The 13,933-nt window shown below is 41.2% G+C and overlaps 1 long non-coding RNA gene across 2 annotated transcripts; it reads right to left on the bottom strand.

The window, feature by feature from the left end:
- Positions 1-2,153: 2,153 nt before the first annotated feature.
- Positions 2,154-6,534, bottom strand: LOC134452267 (uncharacterized). Of its 2 annotated transcripts, none has more exons than XR_010035416.1 (6): positions 6,155-6,534; positions 5,197-5,323; positions 4,997-5,085; positions 4,629-4,745; positions 3,734-3,822; positions 2,154-2,274 (listed from the first exon to the last, which is right to left on the bottom strand). It is a non-coding gene; the product is annotated as an uncharacterized LOC134452267 (long non-coding RNA). The 2 variants fall into 2 exon arrangements; XR_010035415.1 differs by having other exon boundaries at positions 5,197-5,336.
- Positions 6,535-13,933: the final 7,399 nt, after the last annotated feature.

Raw genomic sequence — 13,933 nt, forward strand, 5'->3', positions numbered from 1 at the left:
GGAAGTAGAAGATTTGTCATTACTTCCCGGCAAAGTACTCACTATAAACTACAAATGCTTTCCCAGGCAACAATTGATAAGAACCATGTAGGCCGGAATAGCACTGTGGTGGAGACACAAGATAAATCAGAGATTTAATACTCTGGTCTGTTCCTGAATATTTGTGTAGCAGAGAGAGCGATGCTTGAGGGGCAAATGGTGCTTTAAAAATCCAATGGCCTGTTTTGTGTTACAGAGTCAGAAGACCACAATCTTTGCCTTACTTCTCATGTCCTCCAGTGAACTGAATATGACATCATCTGACAAAAATGTGGGTTCTGACAGGGCCCCGTGGAGAAGTAGTAGGGTTCTTAGAAAGGCCAAGGCAAATGATATGTACATTTGATTTATGTCTGCAACGCGCCATCATCGCATGAGCTCCACTGGCCATTTACTTTCCTAACTCCTGTGTTTACCAGACAAGAATGTCACATAAAAACCAAAGGACTCCACTGAGGTATTTTTCATTGTGGCGTTCTACGAGGTAGTGGTCCCGATGCCATTGTTCTGAACAATGAGGGGATTGTCCTATAGCTGTGAGTTTGGCTATGCCTTCAGATTGCATTTCACCACCTTCAGTGAGGGAAGGTGTGTGTGTGTGTGTGTGTGTGTGTGTGTGTGTGTGTGTGTGTGTGTGTGTGTGTGTGTGTGTGTGTGTGTACGCATGTTGAAGCATTTTCCAATTTAGAGAGAGGTCGAGTAGGACATGTTGAAATGTATTTTTGTTGTCTGCCGTCTGTATGTAATAAGACTGTTTACACTGAACTTATTAAAATAATTCAGTGACGGACTGTGGAAGTGAATAGACATTTTCGGCAGGACACAGGATGGTGTGTCTTTTATAAAGAAGTTCAAATGAAAAAGGAATGACCTTTATTCTTGTTTAATAAGAATAAGCTGATGTGATGGTACTATTATAGGATGATCATTAGGAAACATAATCTCATACCTTTACATCTCCTCGCAAGGCTGCAAGCCAAAAGCTTGAACAATAGTGGCAGGAGGCCAGCTACCACACACACACACACACACACACACACACACACACACACACACACACACACACACACACCACATTAATGTTGGCCCAAAAAGAGAAAATCTCAGAACACGCTAGGGAGATTAGATGTAACTATTGCAGTCAGTGAGCTGGAACAGTTGGCCCATCATCTGACCTGGCCAAGAACACGCTGCCATGAAATTTCCAGCCCTGCTGCCAGACAGTCAGCATGGCCAAAACGCTTCTGTATCAGAGATGATGAAGAAGAACACACTCGACAAACACACAATCTGTACAATTATTTTCTGCCATTGGTACTGGGAGATGAGGGTGTTTTACCATTGGGATGTGGGTATCTTGTATCCATTTGGATTCATTTGCTGTCCATCTGTCAGGCCTTGCTAAAGGAACATGTTGGATGCAGGGACATTTGGTACCCAGACAGCAAAATGGGTCTGGCCCAGATCTGTGACAGATGTTGGCAGGCACTTGGGCCAGGTCCGCAATCCTGGTCTGGCCCGGTTTCTTATTTTACAATGGCGCTGAGCTGGAACAGGTCCGGATTATGGATCCGGAATGGATCTGGCCCAGGTCCAATCCACATGTTTGGAATTTGTGGCCGACCTGGGCCAGATCTGGCCCAGGTCCGTAATACGCATCTGACCATGATCTGGGCCTGATCCGTAATACACAGTTGGGGCTCATCTGGCCCATATCCGGATCTTATCTGGGCCTTATCTGGGCCTGATCCGGATTTGTATTTAAAGGTGGACCGTGGAATATTTCCAGAATTCATTATGCCCATTCACAAATGTTAACTTTTTAACAGATATTTACCACCACCAAAGTATTCAACATGACTGGGAAATTTGCATTTTTCATACATGAAAAGAGGGATCTTCTCCATGGTCCGCTATTTTGAATTTCCAGAAATAGACATTTTTAGCTGCAAAACTCACTACACTTTGGTATTCATGCAAAAAATCTAAATTAGCAGTAGACAGTACAGTTTCAATGAGCACCATAGATGCAATACCTACTCTGGCCACAATTTTACACAGTGCACCTTCAAGCAAGAGCAAACAATGTTTTTAAAAAATGAGCTGCTTACAAATTATGCATTTTAGTATTCTTTATTGTTTTGTTTCTTGTTGGGTGTGTGCCAAAGCGGTCGGCTGCCAGATCCATCTCCACATTTTTGATAGCGTTCATCTCTCCCTTGTTGCCTCTTCACACTGTAAGATATTAAAAAGCACACAAAGCAGAAGGGAAACGTTAGACTTATTGCAGATGTATGTGCAGGCAAAAATTACATATGATTGTGAATGAACTGACACATACAGGTGCTGGCCAAAAAATTTTGAATATCATGAAAATGTTTATTTATTTCCATAATTCCATCAATAATGTTACACTTTCATAGATTATAGATTCACGACCCACATTTTAAACTATGCCAATAATTTGTTTATTCTTGCATATTTTTGGCTTCAAGAAACCATGAATTAAGTAACTCACAAAATTAGAAGATTGTGATGAAATCACCATTCTCTTCAGAAAAAAAGAAACGGGTCATATTGTCATATCAAATCAGTTAAAATTCTCGACTTTCTAAATAACATGTCAATGTTTAATATTTGGTTATAAATGTATTCGCCTTAATCACTGAAATGATGTATTTAACATTTCAGTCAATGGCACACATGCGTGACAGCATCAAATGCAAATTTGTTTATCATGGTCTCATCAGAGTCAAACAAACTAAGGATATGGGTTACTGGAACCATGTCCTCTGATCTAATGACATCAAGATAAACAAGTTGGCTTTAGATGGTGTCAAACATGTGTGGTGGTAAAAAGCGATGTGTACAAAGGAAAGTGCCTCATGCTGAAAGTCAAGTATGGTAGTGGGAGTGGCATGGCTTGGGGCTGTGTGGGTGCCATCAACAGTAGGAAGCGGAATTTCACCAAAAGAAATAGGCTTGCCAACATGTACTGTAACTACTGAAACAGATCATGATACTCCCTATAGGATTTCATTCGAATCTCACACACATCAATTATAGCCAGGTGCAGACTCAAAATGTAAAAGTTAAATGCAAGGCAAGGATAAAACGCACACCAATGACCTCCCTTTTAATCCCTTTAAATTTCGAGACAATTCAGGCCAACACGGCCCCTTCTCAGACACTATGATAGGGGTGTACTCACTTTTGCACCAGCACAATTTCACAAAAATGGGCAAATATGTAATTTAAGTTATACAATTGGCCTTAATTTTCTTATGTAAGCTCAAAAGATGTTGTATTACACTTACTCTATGAGCGTTTTGGAAATAACTTGTGTGTTCAAAATGTTACTTTTCAACAAGGGTATACTCATTATTGCTGTGCACTGTATATTTGAATAATTTCTTTAAAATGTGGGAACATGGAGCAGCAGGAATTAGCTGTGGGACCAATGGGCTGTGGGAACATGACCCCGTACACAGGACATACAGTGAGCCTGTGTGTGTGTGTGTGTGTGTGTGTGTGTACGTGCATGTGTGTGCAATCTGCGCATGAGTGAGAGAGAGTGTGTGTGTGTGTGTGTGTGTGTGTGTGTGTGTGTGTGTGTGTGTGAGAGTAAGTGAGAGTGAGAGAGTGTGCGCACCAGCATGCATGGGCTTTAATGCATAACATAAAAACAACTTACTTAATACATTCTGATGACGTCCGAGGGCTTCTTGAATATGTAGTGAGGCCGACCCAGCAGAGTAGAAGTCCTGTCCTTTCATTTGAGTCCTACAGCAGAAAAAGAATAAATAATTATGAATAATAGTTAATGGGATTTCACTGTGAAAATATTTAGTACAATTGGCATCCATGTTTACAATTAGTTTAGTTTATTGGTTTATTTCATCAGGGACCATGTGCAAAGTACATTAGTTACATATTAAAAAAAAAGATGACCTGCACCACATTATAGCTAAAAGCTAATTTCCATCTGCATTCCCTGGGCAGGTAAGAAAACATATAACACACACACACACACACACACACACTAAAATATGTCATATGCAAAAACACTATTAGTGGTGACCAGACTGGGTACATGAAAGCCATTTCTTCACTCCAAGTGAGAATGAATAAAAGTTTGTAATGCCTTTTATGTGGGTGGGAAGGGCATTCCATTATTTAGTTGCTCTGCAAACACAGATTGTGCACATTTATGCTGTTACCCGGCTTGGGAGGCTACTATTTCCTCTGGTGGTAGATCTAGTTGTTCTGCTAATTTGTTCAGAGCAAGGATGGATAAAAGTTTTCAGAGGTGGTGGAGCAGAATTGTGAATAATTTTGTGCAAAAGTCGCACAGCAGAATATAGAATTAGGTTGTCAAAACTGAGCAAGTAATACTTGTCCAGTATGGCACAACACAATGGTGAAATTGAGACGGACGTCTGTCCAAAACTTTAAGATTTCATGGTAGTCTTGTTAGCCTGAGACCAGCTTGACATACATTAGTGTAAATGAGACATTATCATGCCACTTACATAGGTCTCAGCAGGATCAACAGTTAAAGAAGTTAAATTGTCAGCTCATACACTCACATGACAGTCCAAAAAGGTGTTCAGTGGCGGCTTCTTCTCTCACTTGCAGCTTCATACACATCGAGCGATGTTGATGCCAGGTCGATCAAGGAATGACTGTGCCTACTGTTTATAATTCTACCCAAAGCAAAAAGAAAAAGAAACACAAAAAGTTTGAAAGTTTGTCATAGAAATACATAGAACATACAATAAACCTATTCAAGTAGACAGTAGGTATTCTATGCACATTCAGGCCACCAAACAACAGCATCAGGCAAGCTCTTATTGAGTGCTGTACAACAAGTGTGTGTGTGTGAGTGAGAGAGGGGGGGGGGGGGTGTGCGTGCCAGCATGCATGGGCTTTAATGCATAACATAAAAACAACTTACTTCATACAATCTGGTGGTGTCCGAGGGCTTCTTGAATAAATAGTGAGTCCAACGCCGCAGAGCAGAATTCCTGCCCTTTCATTTGTGTCCTGTAGCAGAAAAAGAATAAATAATTATGAATAATAGTTATTGGGATTTCACTGTGAAAATATATAGGCCTAGTACAATTGGCATCCATGTTTACAACTCTCGGCTCATACCTTCAAATGACAGTCCAAAAAGCTTTTCAGTGGCGGCTTCTTCTCTCACTTGATGCAGAGGCAGCTTGCTTCATACACATCGAGTAGGCCTAATGTTGGTGTCAGGTCGATCAAGGAATGGCTGAACCTACCGTACAATTCTACCCAACCCAAAGCAAAGAGGAAAAGAAAGACAAAAAAAAGTTTGAACGTTTTGCATACAACATGCATGCATGAGCTTTAATTCACAGTATTTTAATGAAGCCTAATCCATGTTATAGCCTATATCACAATGCAGTTATTAAACTAACAATACGACCATTTATTATTTGTGTAAATAGGCTACAACAATCAAGGAGTTACAAACTGCGTGATGTCAAATGAATTCAGCTCAAGGTGAGCTAATAGCACAACACAGAATGTTTGCTGTCGGCGGCACAACATGGATACGGTGATGATTATTAAGCCATCAGAAATTGATTGAAAATAATCATGTACATCACAAACGAACACATCATGTACATCACACTCGCACCTATACCTAGCTTTTTTGGCGAATGTTATACAAATCACAGCGGTTCTAGACTAGTTACAGAACTAGTAGTGCTAGTCGACTAGAAACTACCTTTGTTTCTGTCCCGTGTTGATAGGGTAGGCTATGTTTGGGATGTTAGCTTCATAAAAGATTATCACCATTACTGCTAATGCCGCTAAAATTGACTCATAGAGCCCGATCATGACACATGTTGAGTGGGTTCATCAAAAGCTTATGATGCACTGCCACAGCCCGCCAGCCACAAAGACAGCAGCAAGTTAGCGCGATGCTGCGGTGTGATTCAGTGCTCGGCCAAGCCATTTCACGACACAACAGAGGAGGTAATTATATAACTCACTGGACTAAAACGCTGAAAGAGAAAGTGGCTACGGCGAGTGAGTGTATTTTACTTCTACCATAGTATTAAGTTAAATAATTACTTACCATTGAATGATCAAGTCACGACAGTGCAGTGTTGGACGAGACGCGACACAGGCGGATAGTTGAGTTCAGCTGAGGTAAACTGAAGAACGGTCTCTCTCTGAGGGTTCCGGGAAAGTGACAGTTGGGGAACAAATTCAGTTTTGGCGCGTCCGGATTGCAATATGTGGCCCGCACCCGCCACGCGCCTTCAAATCGGACTGAATTATTTCATTATGGCGCGTCCGGATTGCTTATCTGGCCCGCATCCGCCAGGAGCCTTCAAAACTGACTGTCAAACTACTGGTCCGGATCGGAGCTGCCGCTGATCGGCAAAATGACTGTGACTGCTATGCGGATCTGCTGACTTGAAAACGGACCCGGCCCAAATCTAATTGCTGTCTGGGTATATAGGGGTATGGCATTGGCAGGATATGACTATCTGTATGTAAACATCCCAAGGCAACCAGAGATAACACACTTTTAAAATGAAAGTGCTCTCTGAAGTAGAATACCAGTTTTTTGAGAGAAGCAAGTGTTGCAAATATGATGCGTCTCGAGTTTCCTCACCAAATGCTTACACAAAATTGCAGTTGCTCTACATTTTACTGTAATGCAGACTATATAATGAGCATCTCACACCCAGTGCTCCTTGCACTTCTGCTAAGACTTCTGATGATTAAATCGTATAATATTATTGTGTATTATTTATACACGTGTAATAACAATGAAGATTAGTATAGGGCCTAATCCAATTTTGCCATAATTCCCTTTCTCTTGCATTCCCATTTTGGTGATAAAAACTGGTTTAAGTATATACAGAGAGGAAAGAAGAAGAGAGCGGAAACAGCTGCCTCTATGGCGTCACCGCGCCGCCATTTTGATTTTGTTAGATATGGACGTTCCATGTAAATAACACAATGTTCAGACTCATACATGAGTGAGGAATGAAACCGTGTGTTGTTTTCTCTGTCGACCACATTTTCATCAAATTCACTTATTTCGCATTGTATTCATTTGATACGGGATTAATAGTTGATTTCTACGTTTTATTAAAAAAAAAACCCGTGATGACTGGAAACGGCAACTCTACAAAAAAGTTCCTTTTTGGGAACTTCTAGACGCAACGCTGACTCTTCCTGAAAAGGCAAGTGGCTTAATGTTTTTGTATTGCATAAATATGACAAGTAACTATCCACTTAGCAGTAAGTTCGTCATTATCTTTATATTCGTCATCAAATGGATTTAATATTATGGTTGTATTCATGGATCTTTCTGGACAGTGGGTGATGTGTGTCGGCCGTTAACGTTAGCATATCTCCATGGACAGCTAAGTGTCTATGATGTTAAATTATTAGGCCTATGTTGAGTATAACTATTTTATTCGTAAGTATAAAATGGAAGTTAACACATCTCCTCCCAGTCGTTGTTTGGAATTTTAGCCTTAGTCTCCCGGCCAGTTTCATAAATTTTCATCAGCCAGCGAACATTTTGTCCGATGGGCATGTGTAATTTCTAGAAGTGCTAGTTCTTCAGAAAAAGGATACGTGCCTAAGTACACTAAACCAACGTTAGTTCTGCTGCTGTGTTGTTCCGGTTTTTATTCCAAACTTCCATTTTCACTCCTAATGTTCACCCTGACGTGAACAGGAAATGTGCATGATATCATTTGACTGTTGTAGGCCCCTAGAGTACTTCTAGGTGTTTTCATGACCGATGTCAGTTAACTTTTTGGGAGCCAACGCATGTGAGGCGAAACGTGTTTTTTACCTGACTTGGGAGTCAAATGTTTTGAATGTCTACTATACATTGATTAAGGCATTTTCACGCACGAGCAGGAAACAATGATACATTACTAATACTTAATTCAAGTCAGTGGCAGGAAATGATAAACCATAACCAGCAACGCATTAATTACAGCAATGCATTACTTTTTCTGCAACTCAGAGAATACCTTAAGTTTGGCAGTTTTTTAGCAACTCAGTCAACATTGCATGTAAGCTTAACACAATAATGCATATTTTTTCTTTTTTGTGTCACTCCTCACCACATATGGCAGATTTAGTGTGAAGAGCCACCTGTACAAGATTCCTGGGACAGCAGAACATGCACCTCACGCACTACCCTGGCACCCTGGCTGAACAACCCGCAGCACATCATCTCCAGCTGAGAGGGGGACTCATACATTCATTTGAAATCAGCTCTACTGAGGTGAAATGATCAAGAGTCAAAAGCATGCTGAAGAGATAAACTTGATGATGGCTATGTTTATTTAATTAGCATTGTTTATATAGATTACACATTCATGTGTGACACTTTTGTTTTTGAAAGGGTGTTTCGTGTACCTCGTGAGGCATGGTCAGTGCGGTGCATGGATGGGGAGTTGCCATCTGCGATGACTCAGTGCAGCTCTACAAAATCATTGCAAAAGATTACAGACTTACAGTATACTAATCATGTGTGACACTTTTGTTTTTGAAAGGGTGTTTCGCCTACCTCAAACAAATGGGACAATTGCAGCAATAGGTGTATTTCCTCCGGTTCGCAATTTGTATTTCTCCCAAATGTCATTAGATAGTCTAGCACGGCCTGCCTGTAGTCTAATCGGAATTGCTGAGGGTCTGGATTGTCCCTGTGCCCGCCCTTCGCTCTGATCACCCCAAAGAAGTGTTCCAGGCAGTCCTGGTTGAGGTGCCTCGTAAATAGAAACTGAAATCCTTTCTCTGTGAATGCAAATGACAAACAGTACATTGGCCAACAGCAGAAAACATGCAGTGGTGGACAAAGCTCATTAGCATTAGCAAAGCTCAATTTGAATAATTATGCCTTATTGCTGCTACCTTTCAATTCAGCCCAGATTTCCTTGATTGCTCTTAGGTTATGCCTCCAACCATTTAGGCAATTCAAGCTGTTGCCACTGGCACATCTGACAGATGCCAGCCAGTTAATACTCTCATTGATAAAATCAATATGTGTCTCTCTGAAGGCATCCTTTTGTGGTGTGCTGCTGGACAATGTGCTACTGTTAAAGCAGTCAAACATCTGGTTAAAGTGGGCTACAAAATCTGCCGTCGTTTTTGCCCCCTCTCTTAGCTTCCCCATGTCTGCCATGGTGAGCAGTGCAGCCGCAACAGAATGACTAAGAACCTGTAATAAAAAAATAAAAAAAATCCCATTTTCAGGACCATAGATAAAGATTGTAAATTGAATGTTATACGCCTGCATGACAGTTTTCACTTGTGGCTTACCTGAGTGGCGAGAGGCACACTCATTGTTGAAAAGGCAGTGAGGGACAGATGCCGTTGGGTTAACTTGGGTGCCATTCGGTGTTGTCTTTGTGAATCAATTTTAAACATTTCAGTGATGTCTCCCCATTCTGCCAATTTGTCCCCTATGTAAAATCCATATTTTCGCAAATTGTTTCTGATGTTTTTCATTAAATGGGGGGGGTCGAATAAAAAATGAATCTTCTGGCTTTTGACAAAGAAGTACGGTTTTTCTTCTGTTATACCCAGGTTTCTACAGGCTGCCAGGTTGTTGCTGCCTTGGTCCATTACCAGCACCATGGGAGTGAAGCCAGTGTCAAGCACCTTTTCCACCGCCTCCATGATTTTGGTTTTTAAGACCCCATGCTTCATGGTCCCAGATGACAAGAAGTACCCTATGGGTTGTTTCCATTTCCCAGTTAGACTACGGATCATGAAAACCCCTGCATGGTTGGCTGGTCTTCCCCCTTCGTCATACCCTTCTACTTCATCTTTCGAGATGTTATAATTTAGGCTACATTTCAATGTAATTTCATCAAATGTGATGGCAACGTGCCTATCTCGCTCTTCCATATGCTGCACTTGATGTTTAAGTGCATACAGCACAGGTTCATGCCATCCCGGCCCGATGTCTACTCTCTGCAAGATATTTGAAAGGGTCCTGGCTGTAGGGAGCTTGAAAATTCTCCTCATGGTTCGGTAGGCTTTTGGCCCTGTACCCTTAACCTGTAACGCCCAACTTTTCATGAAGTTGCTCCACCGAATGGCCCTTGGTTTTTTTTTGGCATTATCAATTTGCTCGTTGACAAATTGTGCGGCTTGTTTTGGCAATACTTTGGAAATTTCCCTCTTTAATGTTTGTTTGCTGATAGATGGTGTCTTTTTCTTTAGCCTTGACAGCTTTGATTTGTAGCAGCCAATTTTTCTTTTCAGTTTTTCCACTGTGTTGTCATTGCTGACACTGGCCAGTACATCAGTGCCTAAAAAGAAATGTGACAACTGTAACAACAGACTTATGCACAGACTACTACCTATGCAGTGTTCAACACTCAGAATGTATCTGTTACCACCATTTGCCATTAAATCACTTACTATCCAGGATCTCTGAGTCTGTTGTCTCAATTTCAAGTGCGACCCGTTTTCGGGGTGGTGGACGAACTGTGTCTTGAGATTTAGGGGGGTTGGGACAGTCTACTAGCCAGGGTACGGCCATTGGCAGTAGGCCAGATTTCCTGCAGAATGCAAAGTATTGTAATGTTTATATTTCTACAAACACACTGTAAGCCCAGTTATGAATTGTCTGAGTAAAAAATGTTGAAGGTGTAATCAAAACTTTAGTGTTGCACAAATGAACATATATTGACTTTTTTGTACAATGAACAAAGGCTTTGCCACAAAACACATGTATCTGGAAGGATCTCAACTGTTGCAACAGAATGAGTCCATGAAAGTCCAAAAGATGGAGGCATACACAGTGATATAAAATACAGAGTGCAGCAATATACAAATTGTTGAGTGCATGGCAAAGTTCTTAAAGGTTGAGGGGGATGGCCTCTTGTTAGTGGACTGGAATGGCCTTTGGTGAACAGGGGGCATGGCTAGACAGTGAATGACTGCAGCATCCTGGAAAGAACAAATACATGCACAATACAGAGTGCAGCAATATACAAATTGTTGAGTGCATGGCAAAGTTCTTAAAGGTTGAGGGGGATGGCCTCTTGTTAGTGGACTGGAATGGCCTTTGGTGAACAGGGGGCATGGCTAGACGGTGAATGACTGCAGCATCCTGGAAGGAACATAAATACAAGCCATGATTCTCCATGTCATACAGTGTGTGTAACCTGTTGCGGATCCTGACGACGCTCTCTGCTTGTGAGGAGCAAAAGCCTTATGCTTGATTCAAGCCAGCAATGGTAGAGGAGGAGCACTCAATGTGTGGCTCTCTAAATATGTAATTAGTTGTATTTTTTTTGTAAAGCAACCCAACATTTTAAATTATTTTTTGTGAATATGTGTGTTTTGAATTTGCAACATTACCACAAGTAATCAGGCTAAACATCTGGGTTTACAGTATGTTGAAAACTTATAGAGTATCAAGTGTCATTTTCAGAATATGAAATGGCAATGTCTCTACCTGTCCAATGGGTTCACAAATTGTGAAATGGCGAAATGGTCACTGCATACTTTCCTATGCTTCATTTCATCGGTCTGTAAACCACATAGGTCCTCCCGCCTGATGTTATTAATCCATTCTGCACACCTGCAGAAAATAACAGTAGTGTGTTTTAATATCACAGATATCCTTGGTTAACATTTGCGCTGGTTCATGTTTTCTATTTTGCCACTAGGGGGAGATACAACACAAATTATAGGGGTCTGGCTTTTTTGTTGAAATTGAGTTTCCGTCAGAGGAAAGTCTATGTGAGTTTCTCCACTTCAATAGGACAAGGACTGGATACTTTGCCGTGGATATGTTTAGTCTGGCGATTTTAAAGTTAATTGAGTTAAATTTTGAAAGGAAAATGTTAGATGCATATGTGGGCATCATCATAACACGAATAAACAAAGCCCACTGCACAGTTGTCAGATCATTTCAGCGCCTCGATTCATCATGCAGTGGGTTGTTGCGCTAGCAGGCTATCCAACTTTGTTTTACGGCGACATAACGGTGGCATCATCTGCCTACCCAACACATCCTTTTAAGGTAAGACAATTAGTTAATATAGCACTTGATGTGGCACGTCGTTGGCGTATTATATACGAGCAAAATAATAGTTTCTAGGTGACGTATGCTATGCTAAAACTGTGGTGGGAGGTGCTGGACATTGAAAACAGCCTTCCTTGCAGATCATCGACAGTATGCATTTCTAAATCAGAAGTGAAAAAAGGTACTCGGTAGGCCTAGAAAATTAAATGTTGTGCTCGCATTAGAAGTTAAGCACACAAAGTTATGTCTTTTGACACACAATGTTCTCATCATGTTGCTCAAATATCATTGTGCCCATCTGACATCTGCACATCAGGCTTAGGCTATCAAAACGAAACTATACCTTTTTTTTTCTTTGGGAAATGAATGAAATGCCACCTCCTTGTTCCTTCCTGTGGACTTGTAACACCCTACAGCAGCACATTGTGTGCCTATATATTTTGGTGTATTTGGGGCATTTGGGTCCTTTGCGTAATTGTGATCGGTGTTAGCCATGTTTTTGACTGATGCTGAATGAATGAACCGTTGGCGACGCGTCCTTGACTACCAAAATCAAAATGGCGGACGGCGTCGGTGAGGTAACAATACAGGCCAATAGAACTTTCCCCTCTCTTCTTCTTTCCTCTCTGGTATATATGTGGCCAATGTCATCAAGTTTGAAATTCCTTCACCTATTTATAAAGCACAAATCAATTGCATTGCAATTGCATCTCTACTGAGCTTTTAAGTAGATAAACTTTTGCTATCTAATCAAAATTGTCTGGGGGACCATCTTTGACTCAGGTCAGTTTGCAAAATTTCTGCCCTACATATAAGTCAACTATAGGTGCGGCAAGAGGCATCCATGTTGGAATATTGACATTTTAGCCAAATAAAAAATGCAGACTACAATGCAAACAATACAGGAGCAATGGCCAAGACATGCTGAAGTAGTTATGCATTTAAAAAGCTGAATCACCTCTTGTTGCAAAGTCTTGCAGCAACGTCAGAACAAGAACCACATGAAGGGAGTGGGGGAGGTTGATGGAAGGGGGGGCTCCCTAGCCGGACCACGCAGTTCCACAGAACACCAACACGGCCATGAGGAATGCCAAGCAGCGGCTGGAGGGATGCGAAGCATGCCGTCACTGGAGCCCGGAGTGACTGTGAGCATTCTGACGAATGATGAGTCACAGCTTAATGCATACCAGGAGAGGGCTATTTGCTAAAGCACTGTCTTGAGTTAAGTGTAGCAAGGACAATGGTTTGTGTTGGAGAAGAGTACTGCTGGAAACCCTTGTGCCCTATGAAACAAAACTGTTCTGTTACCTGGTCTTCCTCTGGGGTCACCCACTGTCCTCAAAGGGCCTCCTGTCAATACTGGGTCGCTTTGATGAGTACTAACTTTCCCACCTTGGTGATGGCCCTGGCGCTGGACTCCACACATACAGTGTTCTGCACACAGCCGTAAATCTGTCCAACTTGATCTGGGCTTTCACCGTTAATGAAAGCAGAGACAAAAACTAGAATTGGGAATATAATTTTGTTGACTGAAATAACCGGTGAGAAGTTTTGAACAATAACAGCTTCAGAATATGTAATTAAAGTAAATACATATAATTTAGCATACTGTTTTGATATCTTGAAAACAAAAGTTCAAGTTCAAGGTGTCATATGTTGTACAGCAAATAAGGGGATACTTTTTTTAATTTGCTTTTTTCACGTTATTCTTTTACATCCATTCCATTGGAATGGTACACCCAGTAAGACTCATAAATGTCATTAATATGTGCATATATTTGTAGCAGACCTTTGGAGATGATTGCACTTGCATACTGTAATCATGCCGCC

Source organism: Engraulis encrasicolus, chromosome 7 (genome assembly GCF_034702125.1).
Source record: "Engraulis encrasicolus isolate BLACKSEA-1 chromosome 7, IST_EnEncr_1.0, whole genome shotgun sequence".
NCBI classification, from domain to species: domain Eukaryota; kingdom Metazoa; phylum Chordata; class Actinopteri; order Clupeiformes; family Engraulidae; genus Engraulis; species Engraulis encrasicolus.